The sequence below is a fragment of the Phodopus roborovskii genome, unplaced genomic scaffold, assembly GCF_943737965.1.
Source record: "Phodopus roborovskii unplaced genomic scaffold, PHOROB, whole genome shotgun sequence".
Lineage (NCBI taxonomy): Eukaryota > Metazoa > Chordata > Mammalia > Rodentia > Cricetidae > Phodopus > Phodopus roborovskii.
The window spans coordinates 7,546,884-7,574,831 of record NW_026126461.1 but is presented as its reverse complement, the minus strand read 5'-3'; the positions used below and the strand labels follow the sequence as shown (position 1 = coordinate 7,574,831).

The window sequence follows — 27,948 nt, the reverse complement described above, 5'->3', positions numbered from 1 at the left end:
TAGGTAGGAGATGTAATTGGTGTCATACGAAATAGTGAAACACTGTTTCAATAAGATTTTACAACTTATATTGCTATTAATCATGTATAAATATTTTCACACACTCCAAAATGTCTTTGATATTGTCTATAACATGTGTGTGTGTGTGTGTGTGTGTGTGTGTGTGAGAGAGAGAGAGAGAGAGAGAGAGAGAGAGAGAGAGAGAGAGAGAGAGAGAGGTGAGGTAGAGAGAGAGAGATCTGTTTTAGGGGGAGTGTGTTCTTCCTTCCTTCTGAAATGTCTCTCTTCTTCTTTTATAGGAGAGTTGATCCCACCATCAGAGCTGTGCACTCAGTTCATCCTCCTGCCCCACTTCCAAATATCATTGCATTATTGATTAGGTTTTCAGTATATTTTAAGAGGGATCACACAATCAGGCCACAGCTGAAACCACTTCACTTTCAATCCTCTGTCTTTCCACTTTCTAAGTAAATTCGTAATAACCAGCACATATAGTTCAAAACTTAATTATTTAAAGTAGCTTTTTTTGTTAAATCTAAAGAATAATTTAAAGAGAACTAATCTAAGTAAATCACTGAGTCTTCCACTTGATGGATGATGGTATAATATTTATTTAGCTTTTAAATTAATCTTCACATGAAGACTTCTCAGATACAGAGACATATATCTGAGAAAATACATACTATATATAATCACTGTTTTGTATTCTCATGTTCTTCTGCAGTTTTATTTTTCCTCTGTAGCATCCAAATTTCCACTCTTGATATATAGAAATGTAATTTTTATCATATTTCTACACATGACCCTTTATTATACAGTCTTGTCCAATGTTACTTATTAATTTTTCAAGCAGTTTCTACATATACAATTTCATGTACAAGTAGAGTCTTTGGGTTTATTTTATAATAATTTTGACTTTTTCATTGCCTTTCTGAAAATAGTACCAATTTCCGTAGAAAATATCAAAACACAGTGAAATCTGATATTATCATTTTATTAAAGTCTGGTCTTGTCTTGCATAACTAAGATATCATTTTTTAGGAGACACCCTTTCTCAGATTAAAGATGTTTTCTTTTTCTTTCCCTTGGTTGAGTTGATTTTGTTTGTTTTGTTTTGATTGATGGATCATTGCTAACTTTGTCAAATGGGTTTTCTTTGTCTACTGAGATTATTTTCTATTAAACTGATTATTTTAAGTGTGAAAATAACTATATGGTAATGGAATAAAGCATAACTCTTAAGATGCATTATTCTCACATGTTTTAAGATTGACTTTGCAAATGTTCTTGTTGAAAATATTGGTATCTCTAACTGGAAGCAAATGGTTTTCATAATTTGCTTTTTTTTAATAAATCTAAATCTTTAAAAAACAAGACTAAGCTGACTGCAACAGGAAATGGAAATTATTCTTTTCCACCATTTTGAATTATTTTTCATAAAATTGATTTATTTATTCTATATGTGCCAATTACTTATGAAGCTTTAAAAGAGATTTTATGTATAGATATATATTTATTGAGTCAGTCATCAATCAATAGAATTATATGTATAAATATAGATGGTTATATGTGATATTTAGGTTTCCTAACTCTTACTGTTTTTGCACAACAATCCCTAGTGAGGTAATTTAATTTTTGCTGTTGTTTGCTTCTATGTTTTGTGAGTCAGTTTCATATATTTCAAGATTAATATTTTAGCAGAGGCTGGCCTTGACTCCTGTTCCTCCTCCCAAGTGTTAGACCACCATGCCCAAGTAAAATAAAGTTTGGCTTTTTTTCTTTTTCTTTGTTTTTTTTTTTTTTTTTCTGATTTGTCAGTTGCCTAATTTGTTCCAGTACCTCAAACCCAGAGCTTTGTATATGCTGGTTAAGTCTTCTACCACAGAGCCATATCCCTTGTTTCAAAACTGATTGGAGACAGAGACAGAGAGAGATACAGAGAGACACAGACACACAGAGAGTCAAAGATACATAGAGAAAGACCCTTAAAATATAAACAGCACATATTATGATAAAGAAAAGTTTTAAAAATGAGAGAGAATACTTCATTTCCCAAAACATGAATTTCCTCAAAGAAAATGCCTGATATTTCATTGCCTCCAACTGTCACAAAGTATCATCAAAAACATTGTCACATAGCAGACATGTTGGTCCTCAGGCTTCTACAATCTTTCAGCCCCTCTTGTGAGGTATTCCCTGAGCCTTAGGTGTGGGAGTTGTATTGAAGACTATCAGTTAGGGATGGGGAGGCCATGGTCACTTTTTTCCCGTAGTTTGGCCAGTTGTGGTTTTGTCTGATCATCTTTTCTTCTAAAAGCATTGTAAGAGTCAGAGGACCAGAACACCTGCGGTGATGCTCTGAGATGTTATCTTCTATGAACAACAGGGATTTGCACCCATGAATTCTAAACAATATGGTCTAAACAAGAACTGAACAATAAAATTAATTGACATCCCAAAATGGCAGCCTACCCCTAGATAAAGAATTATAGATAATTAATGGCCTCCCAGAGGGGGAATCAATTCGTTTACTGTTTTACTAATTTTCTGTTCTACCTATGAAGGGGTAAGCTAACCCCAAAATAAGAGTATTAAAAACCATACAAAAACCTACTTTCTCATAACCTAACTTTAAAAAAAAAAAAAAACAACTAGAGGCACAGTAGAATACTTGTGAAGCTAGACCATCTTCAACCAGAAATTTACACCCAGAGGAAAAGAGTTAATTTATTCTCTATGACCCCAGGCATGAAAAGAAGAGCTGCTTAACCTGATGCTAAGGAACAGGTTTGTATGAGGACAAATGTTATTGTCACCATAAGCCTAAGGATCAGTAACCTATAAAAGTACCCTGGTATTGAAATAACAGAGGCGTATGGAAATAAACTCTGAGCACAAATGAGGGTCTAGAGCAGAAAGTTTAGGGAATCTGATATACACAGGTATGGCATAGAAAATGATGGCAGAGAACTCTATGAATGATGTCCATATGAGGTGGATTTCTAGGAGTCCCATGACAGTTATAAAATGAATGCACATGAATTACCTCCAACCATTAAAGTAACAGGAGGAAGTGCAAGAAATTTTCTTCCTTAATGCATGTATTGTAATCATTTCTATATTCTTCTTTTACTGCATTAGAAAACAATACTTACTGAGATTTTACAATAATTAATAGTATTTGATCAAATGGCTGAACCTGTGTCAGCCATACTAATAAACTGAAGTGATTAGCTAACAATTCTTTATCAATAAAAACTCAGGAGTCTTACCAGGGTAAGAACCTGAACAACAGAGAAGTGACCAGTGACCTCATCTCTCTTTCTCCCTCCTCCATCCAAAAAGGCAATAATCTTCCTAAGCCCCACCTTACTACTTCCTGTGCCTCTCTATATGTCCTTGGTCCACCAAAACCTCTATGGCTAATATTGTTCACCTAATATCTAGCTCTGCCTTCTGATTCAAAGCAAACTTCATTGGGAGTCTTGGGAGCATCTGAGTGCAATTAAATATCCCACAACAATAAGCAATCAAATGTGGTGTCCCTATTTTCCAGGGGATGGATATATATATATATATATATATATATATATATATATGTGTGTGTGTGTGTGTGTGTGTGTGTGTGTGTGTGTGTGTGTGTGTGTGTGTGCTTTCATTCCTTAATTATAATCCTACTTTCACAACAGTTCAAAGAATAAAAACTGTTCATGTTAGGAAGAATGAAATTATACATCTCTTTCTCACTAAATCTGTTTCTTCACTGCTAACTTGCTTTTGGTTTGTGTGTATGCTCCATGAATCCTATTTCGCACATATCACGTGGCACGTGTATTCTGACAGTAGTTTCTGTCTTGCCTACTGATGGATGAGGAGCTGAGGAAAGAGTAAATTAATATCCCTCTAATCATTCATCCCTTTTCTCTTAAATGCTGGGCCTCTGACACTGGTTATAATGAAGGGCAGAGTGATGTTTTATGTCTATATCATTTGTTTGTTTCATATTGGAAGTTGTGGATATGATGAAACCCATTGAACTCTACCTTATGTGTTTGAAAAATTTAAAAATCGGAGTTAAAATATAGAAGATCCAAGTGCACTTTATTTTTAAGACTATAGAAAGTAAGAAAAAAAATTGAATATTCATGACACAATGCAACTTTGAACACATGTCATATGTGTCTTGAATAAAGATTAACAAATAAAATTAACTTTAACACTGATGAGGCTATATACTCTTTGCACATTTTAAACAAAAATGTAAAATTGCTCTTGAAATGCTTCCCAAAATTAATCTAAATCTAGAATATGTTTTGAAACTTCTTCCCCTGCTATAAAAATCAAGTCATTCTTCCTAATACTCCATGTTTCTTAATAGAAGCATGTGGTTTCAATGACAGAATATAGATAAAGGAGAGAAAAAATGGTCAGTGTACATCATTTACGAAGTTATTGAAACCTGTCTCCTGAAGATGCAAGTGCCTCCACATAATGAAGCTCTTTGATATTGTTTGAAAGTCTTTCTGCTTACTTTCTATTTCTAGCTCAGTTATTTTCAGATATTAATTAGAATATAAAAATATAGAACCATAGATGTGCAGTTCAAAGAAAGTATGTCTAACTCAATTCTCACGGAAAGCAAAGTGACCAAAAGTCTCTTTAATGTAGCAAACTAACAGTTCACACCATCTGGTCTCTAAGTGATACACACTGTGTCACATCAAAATGAAATCAGTGGGTCTTATAAGCATGCCTGAATATGAGATTTTACTTCTGGGCACCTCATTTCTTAGGCGTTCAAGGAAGTGTTCCTTCTACTGCAAGTGCTTGGATGCTGGTAAAATAGGGGTGGAGTGGAAAAGTGCTCACATAAAAATCTTTAAAAGGAGGAATAACGTAAAAATATGCATTGTGGTTATTAGATCCAAACTCACACTAATGAGGAAGTGGGTAAAGAATATTGCTAAGAAGGGTACTTTTGACTGATGCTAGGATATGGCCAAATCCAGCTGTCTACCTTTCCCCACTAATTTCCTGGGGAATTCAATTTTTAGATCCAAAGAAGTGGAAATAATAAACACTGCAAATTAAATTTTGTTGGAGAGGCTGTCATGATGACAAAATAATAATCTTAAGATCTAGGGAATTCATAGTCTGTTAATTTGATGCAGTGTATTGAATTAATATAACCCTTTCACCAACATCCTGAAAAATTACTCAGTTTGTTGACATTAACAAAAATAATTATATCTTCAGGTTGAATGGACTTTTATGAAATTTAGTAAAATGTCAAATATTGTCATTTATAATTTTGGTTCTTGGAGAGTATTTCGTACATATTAACTTATTCTTTCTCTAAGGAATAATGATCATAAAAATTTAATTACACATAAACATTAACTACTTGTTAGCCAGATTTCATGCTTTAAATATGTAATTCTTTGACACCTCGGTGGTATTTAGTAAACTGAGGCTCATAAAAGGTAACAACAAACACAGAGAAAGACAGAATGTTAACTCAAGAGATTTTGATTGTACAATCTATACTTAATTACCATGTCAAGTGTCATAGATATGAGGAAATTAAATATGAACAATGTATGCCTTGCTTGTGTTCATGTAGTAAATTAGAGACAACATAAAATGGGAAAGCAACATACAAGCATCATTTTTCCCATCGAGTCAGGCTGATTCTAGAAGTAGTCACCAGACATCTAGAAGAAGGTTGACACCCTCTAAATTTTCTCAGGTTGTTGGCAGATGTCATTTATATAATTGATGTCACAAGTTATTCCTGCCTATTACCGGGAACTCATAGCCCCTAGAGCATCACCATAGCTAATTACAGCCCTCTGTCATCTGGCCTTTCTTTGCCCATTGAAAATTCAAACATTTTGGTGATAACATTTCATGAAAATGAATTCCTCTAAATAAGCTCATAAATAGATCATTAGTCCCAAGTAAGAATGAAGCTGACCTCAACATTGGTGACAGGTTTTGTCAAAAACCTACATAGAAGAATCAGGTATTCCATACTCATATTTTTGACCTTGGGAACTTAAATTTACTGAGTACCATATTTAAACAATTTAAACTAGACCATTTTTTCACCTTTGAATTGATGCTGTGATGATAGGAGATCTGTAGGACTTTGAGATTGGGATCAAACACATTTTCATGTGAGGGGGAATGAACTCCTGGAGAACATAAAGTAGACTGTGATGGATACTCTCTGAAGTATCCATCCACGCCCCTGCTTATTTCCTATCCTTAAATGTAACTGTGGCCCATGACTTGCTGCTAAGCAACAATGGCAAAGGTGATGGGTTTCCACTTCCATGACTCTGGTATAGTATAGTCCTCAGACAATAGGAAAAAAACAACAAGGAGACATCAGTGATATGGATACAAAAAGTGTATGTGCATGTATATATATAGTACATACACACACATGCACACACAATACACACAGACTCACATAGTTGTTGCAACTCAGCTGTTGGAGAAATTCTCCATTGCTTGATTTGAAAAAGGAATATTCCACATTTTTAAATGGTCTTTAGAAATGACCATATAGTAAAATCATACATGTACTCTATGGATGCTCTGAGCATTACCTAACAGCTAACAGTCCACAAGTAAACATGAAACCTTTGTGGTACAGCCACACAAAGAAGAATTTTGCCAATAGTCTGAGGGAACTTGGATGCTGGTCAATTTGTAATCAAGCTTCTGATAATTCTGCAGCGAAAGCCAAAATCTGGAATATAACTTTTACCTCAAAATGAAAAGCTGGCCAAGTGGTACCCAGACCCCTCTGCCTCAGAAAGGTGTGATAATAACAATGAGAGGCTATTGACACTAACTTGGAAATCGTTTCTTCAGTATAGACAGCAGGTAGAGCCACACCACAACATCATGCATAATTATACAGGCATCAAAATATTTCAAAGAACCTCATAAATATGCATCAGTTAAAATAAGAGTAGTCTAGACTCAATTTTTTGATAATGTTTTTTATTTAAATTTGAAACAAGCTTGTTTTACAAAAATATGGAATGCTTCATGAATTTGCGTGTCATCCTTGTGCATGGGCCATGCTAATCTTCTCTGTATCTTTCCATTTTAGTATACATGCTGCCAAAGTGAGCACTAGACTTAAATATTTACTGTGAATAAGAATTGAAAGATTCATGAAATTACTTTAATGAACAACATACCTGGTACACATATAGATAAATACACGTATTTTACTAATATAAAAAAATCAACCATGTTTGAGTGTATCTTGAATATTCTGTGATATCTTTATGTTCCAATCTCAACTATGATTCAAAAGAACTGTTATCAACATCATGACTTTATTAACCAGATAGAAACAGATTCAAAGACGCCCAAAGAAGTTTTTTGAAATTCTGATGGAAATGTAATAAAAGACCATAATTAATTATTCTATTTCAAATTTTACAAATGAATTTAAAAAAAAAAAACTTTAAAATTCCTACCCTTTTATCTACAAAATAATTGTTATAAAAGATGTTTAATTCAGGTTCATGCTTGATTTTCAAGGTTTGAACTATGCTCTAACCTCGGATTTATTTGTAACTTACCTACATCACACAGGTTTTATATCATTATTACCTTTTTTGATGTCAGCCATTCATGCACTCATTTGGTATTTCAGAAAATAATGTGATGTAAAAATAATGACAGTAACCAAATTTGCACACACTGGAAAAAAACATAAAGGCTGCAATACCAAAAGACACAGGTAAAGAATGCAAAATATGATGTGAGGTGTTCCTTATAAATGTCATGGATAAAGAGAAGTTTGTGTCTTTTCAGAAGTGTTCCTCAGAATGAATGTTCACTGAGAAAAGAACTTGGGAATCACATTATGTTCTACCAAACTCATTCACAATTGAAGACAATAAAGCAAATGTCAGGTAAAATTCATCAGTTCTAATAGTTAAGATGGTTTATCTAATAAAAATAATTTATGTGCTTATTTTCTAATCTTGGTGATTTGCAGAAGCAGACACCCACAGCTAAACACTGAACCAAACTCCTGGCATCCAGTTGTAGACATGGAGGAGTGATGAGCAAAGGGGTTAAGACCAGGCAGGAGAAACCCATAGAATCTGCTGACTTGAACAAGGTGGAGCTCATGGACTCCAGTCTGATAATGGAGAAACCAGCATAGGACTGACCCAAATTCCCTGAATGTGGTGTTAGTTATATAAATCAAAAAAAAAAAAGAAAAGAAAAGAAAAGAAAAAAGTAAAAGAGTTTCAGAGTAAATAACAGAATTTCCGGCTTTCTTCCTCAAATGCAGACTATCTGGAAGGAAACCTGCAACACGGTGTATCTGGAAATGGCCTTGATTTTTCTGAGGTAGCTTGGCTTTAATCCATGTCCTCTGATGAGGTCTGCACTCTACAGATGATTTTCAGGGCACAAGCTTTGCCAGAACTGCAAAAGCCCTGCCATAGGTTGGGATTCATCTGCAGGGAATTGTCTTCTTCGAACAAAGTGTCACTGGAAAATTACCTAGGTCTCAGTCATGATATTTCCAATTCATAATACCATTTGTTGTTTGGTTTTATATTTGCTATGAAAAATACATCAAACCTAATAATCTAAGCACTTTCAGTCATGAGATTCCATGCTTTCCATAACACGCACTACTCTTGCATCTCCCATGTATAATTCTGTGGCTATCACATCTACATTTATCTTTTAAATTGTATATTTGTTTCTGAGAAAAGCAGGTCTCTCTTAGACAAACAGAAATGTGCTGGTACTAGTAACAACAAAAAGAAAACCATTAAAAACATGCTCTGACTCCACCATGAACTAAGGTTCCTGGAAAGATGCCTCACCTACATTGAGCTTTTCTATAAAAGCTGATTGACTGATACAAATGTCAATGATTGTAAAGGAATTTTAATGCTACATGTCCAGTACAAACTGTCCTGTGTTATCTTGGACTCTTGAATATTCATTTATTGCCCACTCCTGGGTATGAGCTAACCTTGTAGAACCATTTGGTAAATTCTTTGGAATTCATAACCACCAGCTTTCACCAATTCAAAAGCTAAATGTCATCAGACAATACCTGAGTCCCATAAGAGATACTCGGAAAGCTGCCTGCCTGAGACACCCTTCAGGTGTTTGATCTATACCTTCCTTGTTCTGTTGCTGTAAAATGTGGTGTAACTTTAACCTGTATTCCCAAACCATGGTCTCTGATATTTGGTTCCAGATTAAATTCTGTCTCAGTCTGCTTGAGATGAGAGGCATGTGCTTTACTTTGCTATCACTTGAAGAACACTTCTAAAACATACTATATTTTGAAAAGAGAAAGTAGAGGGTAATAAGCATCAACTTGGGTCTTGGGGTCAGACTCCTTTGCATTTCATTTCTGACTATGAGTTTTTAATGCCCTTGGACCAGGTGCCTACCTTTGGATTGCCACAATTATAAGTAGAATATTGATGTTCTCGGTGGCAAGGTTGTGTGAAAGATAACATAAAATTCCAAGAACATGATGAGATCTTGTTTTTCCTCAAACTGAAAGAAACCTAAAAGCAATTTTGTTTTGGCTTCTCGTTCCTGTATCTCCGATCAGTTATAAACAAGAAAAATAAATTGCTGAACAGCCACAGCTGTGGAATACTATTTACAAGTCACAGCAACCGCAGCACTTCTGTAACCTTTCCGAGTACCAAACACTACTTTGTATTCACCGCAGCACTAAATCCGACGTCCTTGAAAAGAACTGGCATTTTCTTCCAAACTGAACTTTCTAAATTCTAGCAAGTTTAAACCAAAGTTCAGCTCATTTTCTGATGGTTTTGCCTAAACCATCATATGTCATAACTTACATGTAAGTAGTATTCTTGCCATTGCAATATGTTATGTGAAACATGGAAAAGGTGTTCCTTTGAGTTATACATTACTGTGGAAATGCAATCCCTGGGAAGGGTGAAGAATTCATCAGAAAGCTGCCCACTTTCCTGCCGCTTTATTATGCCAGTCGTTGTTGGTTTGGTTTTTAATTTTTGTTTAAACAGAAAATAGCCAAGGTGTGAGATTATTTTCCTGTTGGTGCTAAAATCATGGCTTGATTCAATGAATATTTAAAGACAAAATCACTTTGAGGCATGTTTGTCTGTAACATTGAAATAATGATCCCCAACAATACTGAAGAATTTCATTGTTCTCTGCTGTCTGCTTTGTTCCTATTCTTCCCATCCCTTCCCAACACATCACTAACAGAAGACGGCAAATGGTATTCTTCAACTGCAGCCTTGGGAATGTGGAGTGTAGAAAGTCATTTTTTACAGCAGTAATGTAACAGGACTACAAAAACACTGTATTGAATTTCAAAAGTGTGTGTGTGTGAGTTATGTCTAGATGTGAACCACAGAGTTCTGTGTCTTTTCTTTATTAATATCGCCCTAACTGGAAACTTTCTCTAAAAGCCTCAGGCATTCTATATCCAGCAAATGGTTCTCAACATGACACTCACAGGGAAATGGAAGGCCTATAAATCTGGCAGGAGCTGTGAAAGTGAGATTATGAGCAGTTAAGTAGATTGTCCCAGGTGACAACCAGTGTATCTGAACCCTCAGCTCACCAGAGTCTAAATCTGCCCTACACACACTGGGATCTAAGTCTGCCAGGATCAACTTTAAACCTTTCGCAGGACTGCAGGACTAATATTACAAATCACATTGTCCAAGGGGCACCAACAATGTTCAAAACCCTGTTGCCAGATTTATGATTAGGGGGAGGAATGAGGAAGTGCTGCTTCTAATCAATCTGTCATGTGGCAGAAAAGTCATAATGAATGATTTTGTTAGACCCATATTTATTCACCATCTATAAATGTCCTACAAGGAATACATTGCTCTCTGAAGTGAAACTGTTGTTAGGAACATATTATTGTAATGATATAATGCGCACTTTAAGGAAAAGGCTGACATGATATTGACCAAGAGCCTTTGCTTGACTAAAGGTACAGGCTTCTTCCTGACCATAAATCCTTTACCCCTTTTCTCCTAGCTTTTCCTCTGTAACCCTCTAACCGCAAATTCTGTTTCTGGCCTTTTGAATGGTATAGATGGATCTCCTAGATGCTTAATTTCATAACCTAGAAGGGTCTTTTCAAGGCCCTAAATATAATCCTTTAAGAAAATAATGACCCTAAAATCCCACCCCTAATCAATAAGCTATTCTCAATTGATAGCTGCTGGAAGAGGGAAGATTGGTTTTTTTTTTCCCCCAGTGGAATCAAGCACAGTACTGCAGGCTCAATGACCAGGCCAATACAAGATGGACTCCGTGTTTTTGTTTATCATTTTATTTTGGTGTTTTGTATGTGTATTTTTGTTTGGGTTTTGTGTTGTTTATTGTTGGTGTGTGTGTGTGAGAGAGAGAGAGAGAGAGAGAGAGAGAGAGGAGAGGAGAGAGAGAGAATATGAAATATGAAGTTGGGGAATAGTAAAATCAGAAAGAATAGTAAGGAAGTAGGAAGGTCTGGGAGGAATTTTGGACTGAGAAATAATATGGTCAACATATACTCCATGAAAACTATTTTAAATGAGCTTTTAAAAAGGAAGATGGTGCCCCATCTCCCTGAGACAGTAAAAGTCTAACTCACCAATGTCTTTAAGTACTGACTGGTAAATACAAATGGTCTAATGTACAGAGAGACAGTGCATGAAAGCCTGTGATCCTAGCATGTGAGAGATGGGAAAAGGACCATCACAGGTTTCCCTAGTGAGCATTGGTATGCTGTGATGAAACACCATGCCCAAAAACAAACTGGAGAAGAATGGGTTCATTTGGCTTTCACTTCTATATCTATATCAGTGCAGGAAGCCAGGGCAGCAACTCACATAAAACAGGAACCTGGAGGCAGGAGCTGGTGCAGAGGCCTTGGAGAGTGCTGCTTACGGGCTTGCTCTGTCTGCTTTCCTATTGAACCCGGGACCACCTACCCTACAGGCTTGCCTGTACTTCAGTCTGACAGAGGCATCAATTGAGGTTCCCTCATTTCAATGACTATAGTCTGTCAACTTGACATAAAACTAGCCAGAAAGACAGCAAGGGGATTAAAAAAACTATCCTATACCACACACAGAGAGAGAGAGAGAGAGAGAGAGAGAGAGAGAGAGAGAAGACCAAATTCCTTCCCTCTATCATTCTCTTGCCACCAGTAATCTTCCCACATTTTATTTCACTGGAGTTAAGTTAAATCCTCTCTATTGTATTACTTTTGTCAAGTTTAAATTCATTTTCGAATTAATTTTTGAGTTCTATGAACAATGATTATCTTGCATAAATTCTGCAACACTTGTTTAATTTTGTTCAATGCAATTTTCTTTGAATAATGTATGAGTTTCATGGAAACTAGACGAAGAGAACTCCATATTTGCAAAAAAACTAATTTTTAAAAAAGTTCTCTTAGCTTTTATTGATTCTTTGTGGGTTCAACATTATTTATTCTGGCCCCACTTATCTCCCTGCCCCCTCCCATCCACCCTCTGCCTATGCAAACTCCCCCCAAAACAAAATGTAATAGAAAAACAAAAATCCAACCCGAACAAGCAAATACAAGGATTGTGTCTTATAAGCTGCAGGTGGCCCTTTAGTTTACTCTTCAGTCCTTTCATCTTTACCTGTGTTGTTTGCTATGAGTCACTTGTCTGGTTATAGAGGCCTCTTGCTTCTGCTACCCATCCATAAGGGCTCTCACTGTGGATCCTCTCGAATATCCTTTACCTGTCCGGTGTCACTGAGATCCTGCCGTTTTGCATCTGTAGGTTCCTTCCCTTCACACACTCCAACAGTTCATAGATGAGGTGGATATTGAGATGGACTAAAGCCCCCTACGGCAATCAGGAGAGAGGGCCCTGCTCCTCACCTGGGCAAAACAACAGTAGAGCTGGCCCTGGTGGTGTGAATGTGGGTGAGTCAGATCTGAGGGCCTGAAGGCAAGACAAATGGTCCTGCTCCTTGCTGTCTGCCGCAGTGGGTGAGCTAGCTGAGGCAGGGCTGAAGAATTCACTCACCCTGTGATGTCCACAAGGGAAAGCTGGTGGGCTGACCAATCCAGAGCCAGGGTTATGAATTAGCTCAACTCAACATTCACCTCATCTATGAAAGCTGGCACTAATCACAATAAGGCGAGTGAAGATGAAAAGTTAGGGATTTGGGTCACAAGTTGTATATTGTATCTGTATTTCAGATACCTAAGAAAGGGTTGACAGACTGAAGCTTCAATTTCATGTATAATATTTTTAATCAAAATTATTACATTTTTATTTGTTTGTGTATATGTGTGTGTGGGTGATTGTGTGATGGGCCATGCATGGTAGTCCTAAAGGAAAACTTGTAGGACTAGGTTCTATCCTTAGGCCATGCAGGCTCTGGAATTTAGACTTAGGGTATCAGTCTCAGTGGCAAGCGACTTTGTAAGATGAACCATCTCATTAGTCCTGTGGGTAGTTTTTAAACAGAGTAAATAGGGCCTGATTATCCTAGGTCCTAAGGAAAATATAATCACAAAACTCACACTCAAAAAACAACATCAAGTGGCTTCCATCCTAATATTTTCTGCATCTGACTTTCAAATAATTTGCATAAGTTACAACAATTAGTCTGTTTGCCAATAAGAACCTCATTTCTTCCCCTTTCATCTCTGTATGAGAGCTAAAGCGCCTGAGCTGTTATGTCAAGCTTTCCTAGAAGCAAGTTTGTATTGGTAGAGAAAAAGTTAGTATAACTAACAAGAGGTAAGAGGAAATTATCAAAATAAGCTCCCAGGATTCAGATACAGAATGGAATAGACAGAATTTATTCTTTAAACACACACACACGGGGGGGGGGGGAAACACATGCATGTGCATATATTAGGCAGTTAAAATATTTCAAATATTTGTGTTATTTGCAAACTTTCACAAGAAATAAAAAACAACTACCATACTGTAGAGAAGACAACAGGCAAGAGGGAAGGGTGTGGAGCTAAAATAAAGCAAATCTGTTACTGAGAAGATAATCTACAGATACTCCTAGTATTGGAAACAGAATCCAAAATTTTACATTCCTTCGTGTTTTCTATACGCTCATGTCTAAGGCATCTCAGCGGTAGGACGGTGAACAACACACTCATCAAGTCCAAGCTCTTCTAACCCACTGTAACCAAAGCAAATTAATCAAAGTCTTAAAGCAAGAAGCCAGTTGAAAAATAACCAGAGAGCCATGAATTAAACAAAAAAAAATTATGTGACACAAGAAAAAGATATCCACACACATACATACATATAAAAACATATATCTATACACATACAAACACACACATACAAACACACGTACAGACATAAGTATACAAATACGTACATATATACATGTACATACACACACATACAAATATATACATATATACATGTCCATGCAGAGACACATATAATATGACAGGAAGACATTTTTTCTATCATCCTGGGTGTCTTCAAATGTTTTCTTGTGGCTCAATGTAAATAGTAAAACAGTAAAAGAGACATGTAAGACGAGGAGATTCAATGGAATATGGGCTTGAAATCAAATGAAACTAGCTGATGTGTTTTAAATGAACTCATTAACTTGATGGAGGGTGCATTTTTAAAATCAGTCAGTTTGAGATTAATACAAGTACTGCATTTTCTTGTTGAAGTATTCTAATTGCATCATCACACTGATTCCCCCCAACTACAGAATTTACTTTAACTGATCATGATAATGTATGAATCAGTATTATTCTGCACTGATGCTTATATGAGAGCTAATACCGGAGCCTCTAAGATTTTTTTTTTATTTGACAAATATTAGGGTTAAAAGAAAGCAGCAGAGCAGAACTGCAGTTTTCTGGCTACGTCTCTGTTGTCACATCTCTGTTGTCACACTCCAGTTCATCTTCACTTTGCAAGGGCAATGAGGAAAACTGGAAGTATATTTCCTTTGCTAAGCAATTTAGAATATTTAGCTTGAATAACACTACCGTCTATTTGGCATCAATATTAATGATTTGGAATGGGAGCAAAAATTACAGTAATGAAATTCATATCTGTGCTAAGTCTTCAGCTGCTAGAACTGCTAAAGAGAATAAATATATAAAAATGATGCATCATTTAGAACCCTGGTTTATAAACTGTGATGGAAGTTTTAACAGTCATTGAGCTTTGGGGAATAAGTATTGGGCAATTTCAGTTCAGAATAAAACTTTGAGAATATTTATTTATAAACCAATATCCCATCAAAGGAAGTCTCGCTGGAACTTATTCGTTACTCAATTAAATGATGTCTTGTGTGCACATGCTTAATAGAAAACTACACATGGCCCTTTCAAGTACAATTTCCTCCCAAGGGGAAAAGTCCCGCCCCTGAAACTGGTCCCATCAACTCTATCTCTTTTCCGTCAAACATTACATTTTCTTGATAAATAAGAGTTGAGGATTCAGTTTCCTTACATGTTGGAAGGAATGAATGGGGAGTAAACTGGGGTGGGAGGCAAGGGGTAGTGGGAGGAGGATTGAAGAGGAGCACTTTGGTTGGGATGTACATGAAACAAAGACTAAATTTAATGAAAATAAATAAAATTAAAACATAGAGTTAGGGATTCATGATAACTCAAAGGAAGACTTCTTTACCCTCTGCTATAACTTATCCTGCTCGCCATCAGTAGCAGTAGTAACTGGGGATGGCTAGATTGTTAAACCAAAAAAATTCTAGGAAGTATTATGGGAAGCATGACTGTGATGATAACACTGAGTTAGTTATTTTTTAACTCACTGTAACCAAATAGCTGACGGGGGCAACTCAAGGGAAGAAGGGTTTATTGCCATTTCACAATGGTGAGTCCATTATGGTAAAGAACTTATAGTGGGAACAGCTCCATTTCAGTAGCAAGAACATGAGGTGTTAGATTTTTGCATGTTAGCAGACAGCACACAGCTTCCAACAGAACAAGCGGATATGACCTCATACTCTCAGTGACCCCTTTTGTTTGCTGGTTCAATGTTAAAGGTTCCACAGTCTCTCAAACCAGTGCCACCAGGCAGGGGATTGAAATTGTAACATTTGAGCCTGGGTGACAATTTGATTCGGTTCTTAAAATGGCAACGGTGTATGACTTCACAGACACTGAAGGGACAATCACGGAGCATGTATGATCTAAGCTAGGTCGTCCACATACAGCTGTGGCTGTATAGCCTGGTGTTCCCAGCAGTGGAAGGAGGTGGGTAGTCTCTGACTCTTTTACCTGCTTTTGGGACCCTTTTCCTTTTACTGGGTTGCCTTGCCCAGCCTTGATATGGGGTTACATGCCCAGTCTTGCTGTAGCATGTGGTGCCAAGTTTGGTTGGCGTCCCTGGGAATGCCTGCTCTTTTCTGAAGGGTAAGGGAGGAAGAATGCATCTGGGAGAGAAGTGGGGTGTGGGGAGGAACTGGGAAGACTGGAGGGAGAGGAAACTGCAGTCAGGGTATAATATATGAAAGAAGAATAACATTTCTTTAAAAAAAAATTTAAGAACAATGGTATACTCTACATCCCAACTCAAGAAGATTCTTAAAATCCAAAACAGAGCTTCCTACACTACCCCGGTACACATCCCATAATCCATTTCTACTCTCTCGGTTCCTGAGCCTATTCCAGGTTATTCATTCACGTTTGAAAATTTGAAACTAGGAACTACAGATGAGAGAGAACAAGCGACATTTATCTTTAAGATTCAAACAATGGCAATGCTAGCAGACATGCTAATGTTAAAGAAGGAAAACTAAAGAAGTCCCACCCCCTCACAGTAAACTGCAGGCAACTAATGACTGCTAAAAAAGGAATTTTACTGTTCCCCAAGGATGAGCTCCATAACTGGTTGTCTAATACAAACACATGTCTACACACAACACTAAATGGACTAACTAGGTTTTGTTTCTGTATTTATGCACACATATGTAACAATACTAAGAAAAGAAAAAGAGGCCATGAGGGACAAAAGAGGTGGAGAAAATAATGTAAGTATATTCTAATTAAAATACAATAAATTGTTAAGGCAGAAGATCTTGAAGAAAAAGAAATCATTTTCTAAATTTTGCCTGTGGACCTGGGTGACAGCTTCTGTTCAAGGGTTTCCAACCTCCTGACACTTCATACAAACACACATGCCAATTTCTTAAAATAAATTTCAATATCCCTCTGGGAAAACAACAACAGAGCAGAGTAACTCACCATTTCAAATTGCTCAGTGTACAGTTTTCCAAAGGATTAGTTACAAAGAGATAATATCTTGAGCAATAGACTATGCAGTTGGTATTTAACAGACAAATATTTTTAAAAATCCCTTTAAAGTAATTGAGACATGTTTTTACAAAACCCTCGGAGTTATAAAGAAAATTCTTTCCTGGGGTTAATATTCGATTCAAAGAAACAAATTGTACAATTAATGTACATGGATAGATAATCAGCACTGGTTTCCCATAGCAGCAGCTGCTATAAGCTGAGTCAACTATATTACATTCTGTAATTTACATTATGTCATTTAACTAGGTATAAAATATGGCTCAGAAGTTAAAACTTTCCTTCCTCTTCAGTGTATAACTTACCTGGACGATCAGCTGAATTTTCCTCTCCAAATAGAAGGATGAATCTCAACTAAATTCCTCTAAAGTAAGCACTGGATGGTCACTTACCTATGGCTCTACTTACCTATGGTCTACTTAGAAAGAACTGAACATTTTAATAGAATTCTACTGAAATACTTGTAGTCTTATATATAATTAAGCATAGGTTACCTTTGTGAAAATACTAAGAGTAATTTTAGGTCTACTCCTCTTGTCTACCCTTATGTTTTCCTTCTGAAGCATAACAAACCCTCCAGGAAATCTGAATGGCTCTTGTTTTCAGTCTGAATCCCAATAAAAATGTAAAATGATATAATTCAAATCTTCTCCTTTATTGATAATATTAATGCAGTGGAACATAAAATAATTCTGGTTTGAGGGAGTCTTGTTTGGGAAAATAATGGGATAAATCAATTAAGCTATTAGAAAACACAGTACGAAGCTAAGACTTCACTCCTAAAATTATGGAATATTAGACTCATTTTAAAATAAATAAATGATTTTTACTGTCAGAGTCTTAGATTTGTAATTTGAAAAGGAAAACATAAGATCTAGTACAAAAAATTATAATTATATGTTTTCTGCCATCCTTAAAAGGTGAGACCTATGTTTCTTATGAGGGAAGATTGATTCTGGGGATGAATAGACAAGAGAAAGAAAAGAGATACCATAATAGAGGGAGACATTATAGGTTTGAAGAGAAAACTGACACTAGAGAAATGTCCAGAGACCTACAAGGATGACCACAACTAACAATCTGAGCAACAGTGGAGAGGCTACCTTAAATGCCCTTCCCTGATAATGAGATTGATAATTAACTTATATGCCATCACAGAGCCCTCATCTAGTAGCTGCTGGAAGCAGAAGCAGACACCCACAGCTAAACACTGAACCAAACTCCTGAAATACAGTTGCAGAGAGGGAGGAGTGATAAGAAAAGGGGTCACGACCAGGCTACACAAACCCATAGAAACAGCTGACCTGAACAAGGGGGAGTTCATGTACCCCAGACTGATAGCTGGGAAACCAGCATTGGATTGACCCAGACCCTATGAACATGGGTCTCAGTTAGAAGGCCTGGGCAGTCTAAGAAACCTCTGACAGTGGAACCAGGATGTATCCCTGGTGCACGAGATAATTTTGGGAACACATTCCCCATGGAGGGAAACTCCCTTAGCCTAGAGGCAGGGGGGGCGGCACTAGTCCCTACTCCAAATGACTTGACAGATTTTGTTGACCCCTCCTGGAAGGCATCACCTTCCCTGTGGAGTGGGTAGGGAATGGGATGGGAGGGGGATCAGGGAGCATGGGAGGATGGGAGGGAGAGGGAACTAGGATCAATATGTAAAATAAGAAAAATAATTTAAAAAGATATTGCCAGTCAAGAAAACACATGCATACAGGCAACATTGTACAGATCAGTAAGGTTATTCATGTATTCAGAAACAGGGAAAGAGAGAGAGATAGACAGACCCTTTATATATGTGTAACAACAAGTAATGAAAGAAGGTCATGAATTTGAAAAAGAGAAAAGAGGGTTAAATGGGAGGGTGTAGAAGAAGGGAAAGGAGAAAATGTTATAGTTACAAAAAATAAAGAATAAAAATGACATTAATTTATTTTGAACTATTCTTGAAACATTTTTAGTATCTGGTTTGCCCACTGCGTGATTTTAAGAACAGTATGATTAACAACAACTATCAGAATTTATCACCTTTTATTTCAAAGAAAAATTATTTTGGTAGTTTCAGACTTCAAAATGAAAGCACAGATATCTAATTTTTCTATACAATATACCAACAATTGGCTAATATATAGGTCAAGAATTAAATGGATGATAAAATGTTTTCTGTATTTCATTTTGTGGTGATGGACTTGTATAGATTTCTCAAAAACATTCATTATTCTACATTACTGCATTGCTACAGGGGAAATGGAACCATAATGCAGGAAAATCTCATTCTGTCCTGTCAAGATGATAGTAAGGGAGCACTAATTTTAAAATCACCAAAAAAGTAAATTTCAGAAGATGCCATCATTACCTAAATGCTGATAGTGTGCTAGATAGGAAAATGAAAAAGACAAATACATGTTTTTCAGGAAAAAAGAAAATGTTGACAATTTATCGGGCACAACAATAGAAAGCAAATATATTTAAGATGTTAATAATTTAAATCATGTGCATCTATAATGATGAATTTGATGCAAACAGAAGGAACTGGGTATGGGGCAATGCAGAGGGGGGAAATATTTTCCTCTTCCTGGTGAAAAGGCTTTAGGAAATAATGAGAATATTGCAGACTTCATGTTCAATGCAACGGAAAGTTGATGAAGAGCTTCGGGTGGAGAAAGATGGGTCAGCATGACAGATGAAGACGCCAGCTCCCACAATAATAGCTAGAGACAGGAAAGTGCTACACCCTGTAAATGGGAAATCAGGTGAAAATGAGATAGTAGCAGCCAAGCTAGAAATAATCATGTCTATTTTACAGTGAGGGGGATAAAAGAAGTACAAAAATGTGAGCTAAAAGAGGGAAATAACTATACTTCCTTGGAAAATAGGACAGAATGTAAGGCATCTACAGACTTTTTTTTAAGTTACGGGCTTAAGTTTCTTTTAAAAAGTTATTTTTGTATGCATTTTATGTAGATGAGTGTTTTGTCTGCATGTACCTCTTCACACCAGAAGAGGGCATCAGATCCCATGGGACTACAGTTACAGATCATTGTGAGTTGCCATGTGGGCACTGGGAATTGCTCTGGTATAGCCTCCATGGAGTTATCCTTCCAGCCTTACAGGCTTTCTTGACTAAAGGAATTAGTGATTTATTGGCTGATGATTTTATTGAATGCACATTCAGTAGGTCCCATGATGTGTCATGGATTAGTTTTGATAGGCAGAAAAGAATATCAAAACTTTTGCATTTGCAACACTAAACAGATGAAGACATTGCTAAATGAATGGAAGCTACACTTTATCCTCCATGCGTTGAATGGTGATATTACTGGGACTTAATTCTAACATCATAGACTGCTTAGCAAATATGTATTGTTGAGTACCAAAAGAGGAGGCATTTTCAAGTACAATCTCAAACTTTTCAAACTTGCTAGAAAATTAGGTGTTAAAGTCAATAGGCTTTTCATTTATGAAGATTCATAGGCATCAAAGTGAATTTTTCAGAGTGTTTACATCTCCATGACTAAAATGAAACATTAAACTGAGCCTGAAATTCACCTCCTCTGTCATTTAGGACCTCTGACTCTGTACCAGGCAAAATTAGAGTATAATGTCATTTGGTTGATGGTTGGAGAAAATATAAAATAATGCTGTTATTCATGTATAAATATAAGCAGCAAATAAAGCATTACTTGCTCCTAGATTTGTATACTTTTTACCCATGGATTATAGGAACTGGGAAATAAATGTATTGTTCTATATTCTGGGCGTTATTTCCCCCTTGATTATAACGACACAGCTTTCCTACCCTTAAGAATTATACCTTTACACCTAAAATGAACCCTTCTAAAGAAAGTGTATATCTTGAGATCTACTTGAATCATCTGTGTAGAAAATAGCTAAATATTACTGTCTCTAATAATGAGAAATTATGCTTTTACTGTCTGAAATAAGTTTCTTTATTGTTTGTTTGTTTGTTTGTTTGTTTGTTTGTTTGAGACAGGGTTTCTTTGTGACTTTGGAGGCTGTCCTAGAACTAACTCTTGTAGACCAGCCTGGTCTACAGAGATCCCCCTGCCTCTTCTTCCCGAGTGCTGGGATAAAAGGCGTGCACCACCACTCCCTGGCTGAAATAAGTTTCTTATAGTGGCTTTTATATTGGACCTTGTAAAAACTGAAAAGTCATAGCTTTACTTGCTACCTACAAATTCTGTAGTCTTGATAGCAGTATAAGAAAATAGATAATAAACCTTTAAAAGCAACCACATTCTATTACTTATAGGATGTGTTTTTGTACAATCTAGAATTTCTGAATTCTTGGAAAACCTTTTTCCCACCTTCTGAATTATTCAAAAGCACAATTTCTTAAAATTATTAAGATTTTATGAGACTAATGACACCATCTAGTATGAAATTCCTAATCTATCGTGGAATTTGTGACCCAAGGAAGAACTTAATATGGTATTCAGAAAAGTAAAGAAATCTTGACAACATCTGAAAAAGATGGTTCTGTGGGAAATGACATTTGTAGCCAAATTTGATGGTGTGAATCAAGGCCCCTGAGACCCACACTGTAGAAGAAAAGAAGACTCCTGAAAGTTGTCCCATCAGCTATGCATGCATACACACATGTGCACATGTGAGCATGTGCAAATGCACACACACACACACACACACACACACACACACACACACACTACATAGAAATCTCTAAGCTGACATATTCAGAAAAAGGAATCGTTGCAGCATCTTTAAAACTTGTCTTTAGTATGTGTTACACACATGATGGACAGCAGGACCTTTATTCAGTTAGCTCTTTGCCTGACCATTAACTCATTGGAAATGACTACTTTCACCTTCACTTGGATGCAAACTTTAATTCCTAAGAGACAGGTCTAGCATCTCAGGTAATTAAACAGTTTGTTTCATTTAATGTTGGAGGAAAAGATAAATACCCGACAGTGTGAAAGCAGCAACCTTAATGACCATTTCAGGAGCTACCATAAATCACTTGTATGTGCATTCTACCTTATTTTTATCGCAGAATGAAATGGTTCCCCTACCCAGGACAGAATGCTTGCTGTAAAACCTGACACATCGTACAGTGAGAAGCTTACTGAGGGACAAAGCCCCAGTTTGGAATCCAGAAACTATTTCTGTTTGATCATCCCCATCATTGCCTCACACAGCCAACTCTCTTAGCTATAAAATGGAAATGGCTATAATTGCAAATTCTACAAAATAATAAGCAAGAAAATGATTTAAATCTATAGCAATATTTTCTGCTTACAAGAAAAAGATTATTGCATTCTAACAAAAACAGCATGACAAATATATCACAATTAGTTGGTAGGACAAACAGCAATTTGATTTAGGATTTTTCATGCTGTGATGAGTGATATTTTCTGACAGTTAAGAACACTTGTAGAGTGGCCACACTGTACTCAAGAAGGCAATTTCCACTCTCTGTCCTATCCTCCATCTTAGTCTCTCCAGTGTCCTCCCCAGCCCTGCAGTAGATGCTTGCAGGCGCCTTGCCTCCCTAGTTCCCTCTGTTCCCTGAAGACTACACCAGTCCTTGCAGAAAACCCTGCTTTCCCCCACGGCATCTCCTCTGTCAGCTGCCGATACCAGAAGCACTTTCTACCTGGGACACATTCAACCAATGACTGAACTCAAAGGTTTTTATCTGGGGGAGAGTATGACTGCAAACACAGTCATTTATATAACCATGGAGCATGAAAGATATGAAAAGAAAATTAAATTTTCATAATGCAATTGCCAGACACTTTACCATTTAAAAGAGACTGAACTAGCTGATGGAAAATATTTTTATTTTCCATTTTGACCTTCAGAAGTAAGACTATTTATTGATAAGGCACAATATAAGAAACTGAAAAACACCAATAATAATCTCTGTATATCAAACTATACAAAATGGGGCCAAACCACTTAGTTTTGCTGAACAAATCATTAACATTTTTATTTACTTTTCATACTCTCAAACTCCTTTATATTTCACAAGAAATAATAAGAAATATTTGGATGGCTCACAACCATTTAAGTCAAATTAACTGCTATCCATATGAAGAAAATAGCATTGGTATTTTACTTTAAATATTATATGTTTTTTATTTACCTCTAAAAACTGTGGTAGTGGCAGTTATTATTCCAAGATGAGGGAATTCTTTATAGGGATCCCTCTTATCATTAATTGCATGCAATACTTAAATACATGTGTGTTGTTTTCATTAATTCTTTGATATTAGGCAGTTTAAATAACTCTATACTTATAACAACCTTGTAGCAAATGTAACCATATTTTCCTAGTCTATAGATAATGAAAATAAACAACTTTTTCATGCTCATACAGCTAATGTGACAACCTAAAGAAGTGACCCAGATTCTGACCTGAAAGCCTCCTTATTGAAGACTAGCTTTCATGTTACCAGGAAGCTCCTTGCAAGCTTCCAAGGAAGGAGGCACCAATAGTCCATCCAGCTATGATGTCTATGAACCTCAATAATGATGAGCACGGTGTGATAATAGTCACATGCATATCTTGGAGATAAACAACAACCCTCTAATTTGACTGAAGACACACACAAAAATCATGCCTAGTACTGGAAGTATAGCCAACTACACAGGGCTTGAAAAGTCATGGAACTTGGCAGAGAACCTACAACTACCACTTTACTAAACCAGAATAATCCCTAAGATAATGTAAAGGTTTATCAGTATGCCAAAAGATAAGTGTAGTTCTTAGCTCTCATTAAGGAAACACTATACTCAACAGAAAGAGGCCATTACAGAAAACCACAACAGATTCAAATGTGGATTTGTGGAACCTAATGAAACCTCATCCTAACTGTACATCTGCAATACAACTCCCGCACCCAGGAATGGTTGTAGAAGAGGGTTAGAAAGGTTGTAAGAGCTAGAGAAACAGAAAGTTTGCTATGAGATTGTATCTCATAGAAATATCAGAGAATCTACACCCATCAAGTTATACCAACATAGCTCTCTAACCATGATCAGAACAAGGATGGCAACAATGGTGTAGGTGTGTTCTACTGGAAGAAATAAAGTTCACGGGGCCTCAACCCTAGATAAAAACTACAGGTGACTAAGGAATTCTGGGAATGGGAGAAATAGTTTGCTCTGGGGAATAACACACCAAATGGTTATCAAATACTAAATGGCCATCCTTGAAAACATATAAGTAACATAATGCAAAGAGCAGGTTGCATATCATATATATATATATATATATATATATATATATATATATGATAGAGAAAAATTTTAACTATTTGCAATCATACTTTTCTTTTGGGTTCAGTCATAAGTTAAACTTTTAAAATAAATGCTGACAAAATAAGCAATATTTTCCACTTTTACTTATTCTTGTTAAATTATAGAAGAATTCTTTATGTAATTTTAAACTAAATACACACACACACACACACACCAACATGTAAAGAGATTATATCATCCCACCTTATCTCCATCTTCTGGGAATATCACAGAACCTGGCTGAAAACCCAGATCTCCTCCATCCTGTGAACCCTCTAAGCCTTCTGGTTCCCAGTAGATTGGAACTAGAGTTTCCGCAACTGCTCAGTGTGCAGAGAGTGGTAGACTTTAGAACACTCTATTCTAAAGGGGATGTTCTTATCACAACCCTCCCATCAGGACTCAGGAAGATATGCAAATGAGTCAGGACTCAGGAAGATATGCAAAGGAGTCAGAATGGCTGCCAGAGCCAGAGGAATGGATGACATCAAAAAAAATAAAATAAAATAATGTCTTCCAGATCCAACAGGACTGATGCACACAAGAACTCACACAGACTTTGGCAATCTGCTTATGTCCTGCACATTTTCAAGTCCAACAGGATCCCAGCATTGAGAGGGAAAAGTGGACATGACTCCCATCCCTAGCCAAGGAGTATTTTTAATTGACAAATAGCTGTAAATGGAAATCAGTTTTGTCTAATGGAGTTTCACTGGGTTTATAAACTACACTTAACAATGGCTCTATGGTCAACACAATCCAAACTCAATAGTATATTTTGTAGAATTTTTGTTTCATTCTTTGTTTGTGGCTTTCTGTTTCACAGATGGTCTTCACTATCCTTCTTAATTGTATCTGAGCAGTCAGTCCCTCTTCAATTAACTCGGACTAGATATTATACTCAACATGAATTAACTACAACTCAGATACAATTAATGAGGATAGTGAAGGCCATCTGTGAAACAGAAAACCACAGAGTAAGTCGGCTAACTAAGGCACAAAGATAAAAAGATCATCTCAAGTCTGAAGCATGTCTTGTGGAATTAGAGATTGTCTTCATGAATAAAGACTGTGGCAAGCCCAACTTCTTAAGGAGCTGAATGTGTCGGTGAGTTAACAGAGGCTATATTGTATCCTCTTGCTCCTAGTATGTATGACAGTAGTATTTGGGGATCTTTCCCTGTGAATTTAGCCTTTTGTTGGATGCGCATGTGAATATTAGAGTATGATAGTACACATGAACTTAGGCATTGATAGGACTCTGCTGGTTTAAATTTTCAGATATTCATAATACTATAACTAGCAAGGTATCTCAATAAGAGAAAAAGATTTGAACAAATTTCCCAGTCCTTTCTCCACTGTTTAGATAGATTGAAAACTGGAGGAACAGGCTCAAGCCTGGCCAGGTGTATTCAAGACAGACAATATAGCAAATAGTAAATGTGTGTGTAGATGAGAACAAAGAAGCAGAAAAGAGAGACCACACAGAAAACATATAGATATCACACATTAAGCTGAAATATGATCAAATTCATAAACATTGAGATAAAAACACTTTGTTGAACATAATAGAGGATATAAAATTTATTTATTTTTTTTTTTTTTGGAGGCACATTATGAGTTGCCTGGCTAGATGTCAGTACTAGTTTATCTTCAAAATTATTTCTGGATGTAATATTGGCTATAATGTTGATTATCGTGGATAAATAAGAAACTGGGAAAATGAATAGGCTGATGGATGTTTACTAGGGGAGAAATTACATCAGAAACATGACTGCGACATGTTCACGTCCCAAGGATGACTCTGGATACTCTCTATCTCTGACCAAGAAGCAAGAGAGATAGCTGGGATCCAGGACCCCAGACCTAGTTCTCCCAGGTTACGCCAGTACCTGTCCCCATGCCCCAGTGGGCGTGGTCAGTGCAATAGATGTGGGCAGGGTAGATAATTCCCTACAGTTGATAACTGATGTGAAGTTTAAGTTTTCTTATCCATTTTCTCCTCTAGACAGGATATCTCTAAATTCCTAGATGAAAGTTTCTTAATCTTATTTATCAATGTATTTATTAAAAAAAAAAACTAAGGAGTACTCATATTGATGGACAACAGGAGTAGCCCTGAAAATTAACACACACTCCCATTATTTCATATTTCTGTGGTCTAAATTCATTATCTTATAAACTGTCAACTAAATCTTAGCAGTAACAGCTGCGTTCTGCCTGACTCTAATTATGCCCTTTTCAATCTTGTCTCCTGATTATTCAGAAACGATCCTTTTGAAAACACAAACCTGATACTATTAAGTCCCTGGCACAGTCAAACTCTGTAGGCTAGCATAGAAATGCATCGTCATTTTCTTGTCCATATTCTGACCTCAGTCACATCAAATCTTCCATGTGAACTAATTACACCCAGGAAAATGCACTTTGGGCTCTCATCGCTAAGTTCACCCTGGCTTCAGCTCACTCTTTTCTCTTGTTTCTACATCTTTGTCCATCACCCTTTCCTTGTTTTTAGAACTCGTTTTCTATGGCATGCCTTACAGGAACTTTATGTAGGTAATCACTCTTAAGTAGTCTTCATAGCAAGCTCTTTTGATGGGTTTTAATAAACACTTGCACACAACGTATCCTAAGAGTTTCCACAACGTATAATTACTATTTATTGTCCATTTTCGCTTATATAGTTATCAAACATCAATCGTGTGGTCACTGGGAATTTATCTTATTTGTGCTTGACATATATGTTTCTTGAAATTTTTGATGAAAGAATACATAGAAGGATATTTCATTTGGATAAATATCAACCATCTGAACAAGTTGACAGGCTGCAAATTATATTTGACAGAAAAATTTTAAAGTAACACAAAGCTGCCTCTCTGGGCATAGCTTGAATGCAAAAACAAGCTCCAGTTAGGCAAGAATAATTATAGGAAACACTGGTGAGTGACACCTTGTTTGCTTTTAGTTAATGACAACATTGTACCTGCTAAGGGCAAAGTTAGAATGAGAAGTGGAAAGAGGGAAAACAAGATTAGGGACAATCTCTAAAATAAAGTCCTGACTGACAATCATGGCAAACTGACTTTAATGAGACAAAAATTTGTCTAAAAATGCACGACTCTAGAAAATGCCATAGATAAAGGAGAAACGTTTAAGGGACAAAAATGAGAGTAAATATAATAACTATATTTTAAAATTCCTCAAGGTAGAGAATGGGTGTGTGTGTGTTCCTGGGTGTGTCTGAGTCTGTGTTTCTGTGTGTGTCTATGTCTATATCTGTATGTCTATGTGTGTGCATGTGCACATGTTTC

General features: G+C 36.4%; 1 non-coding gene across 1 annotated transcript; it reads right to left on the bottom strand.

Annotated features, from left to right (window-relative positions):
* Positions 1 to 7,047: 7,047 nt before the first annotated feature.
* Positions 7,048 to 7,153, bottom strand: LOC127226810 (U6 spliceosomal RNA). The gene has a single exon (XR_007834935.1). It is a non-coding gene; the product is annotated as a U6 spliceosomal RNA (small nuclear RNA).
* Positions 7,154 to 27,948: the final 20,795 nt, after the last annotated feature.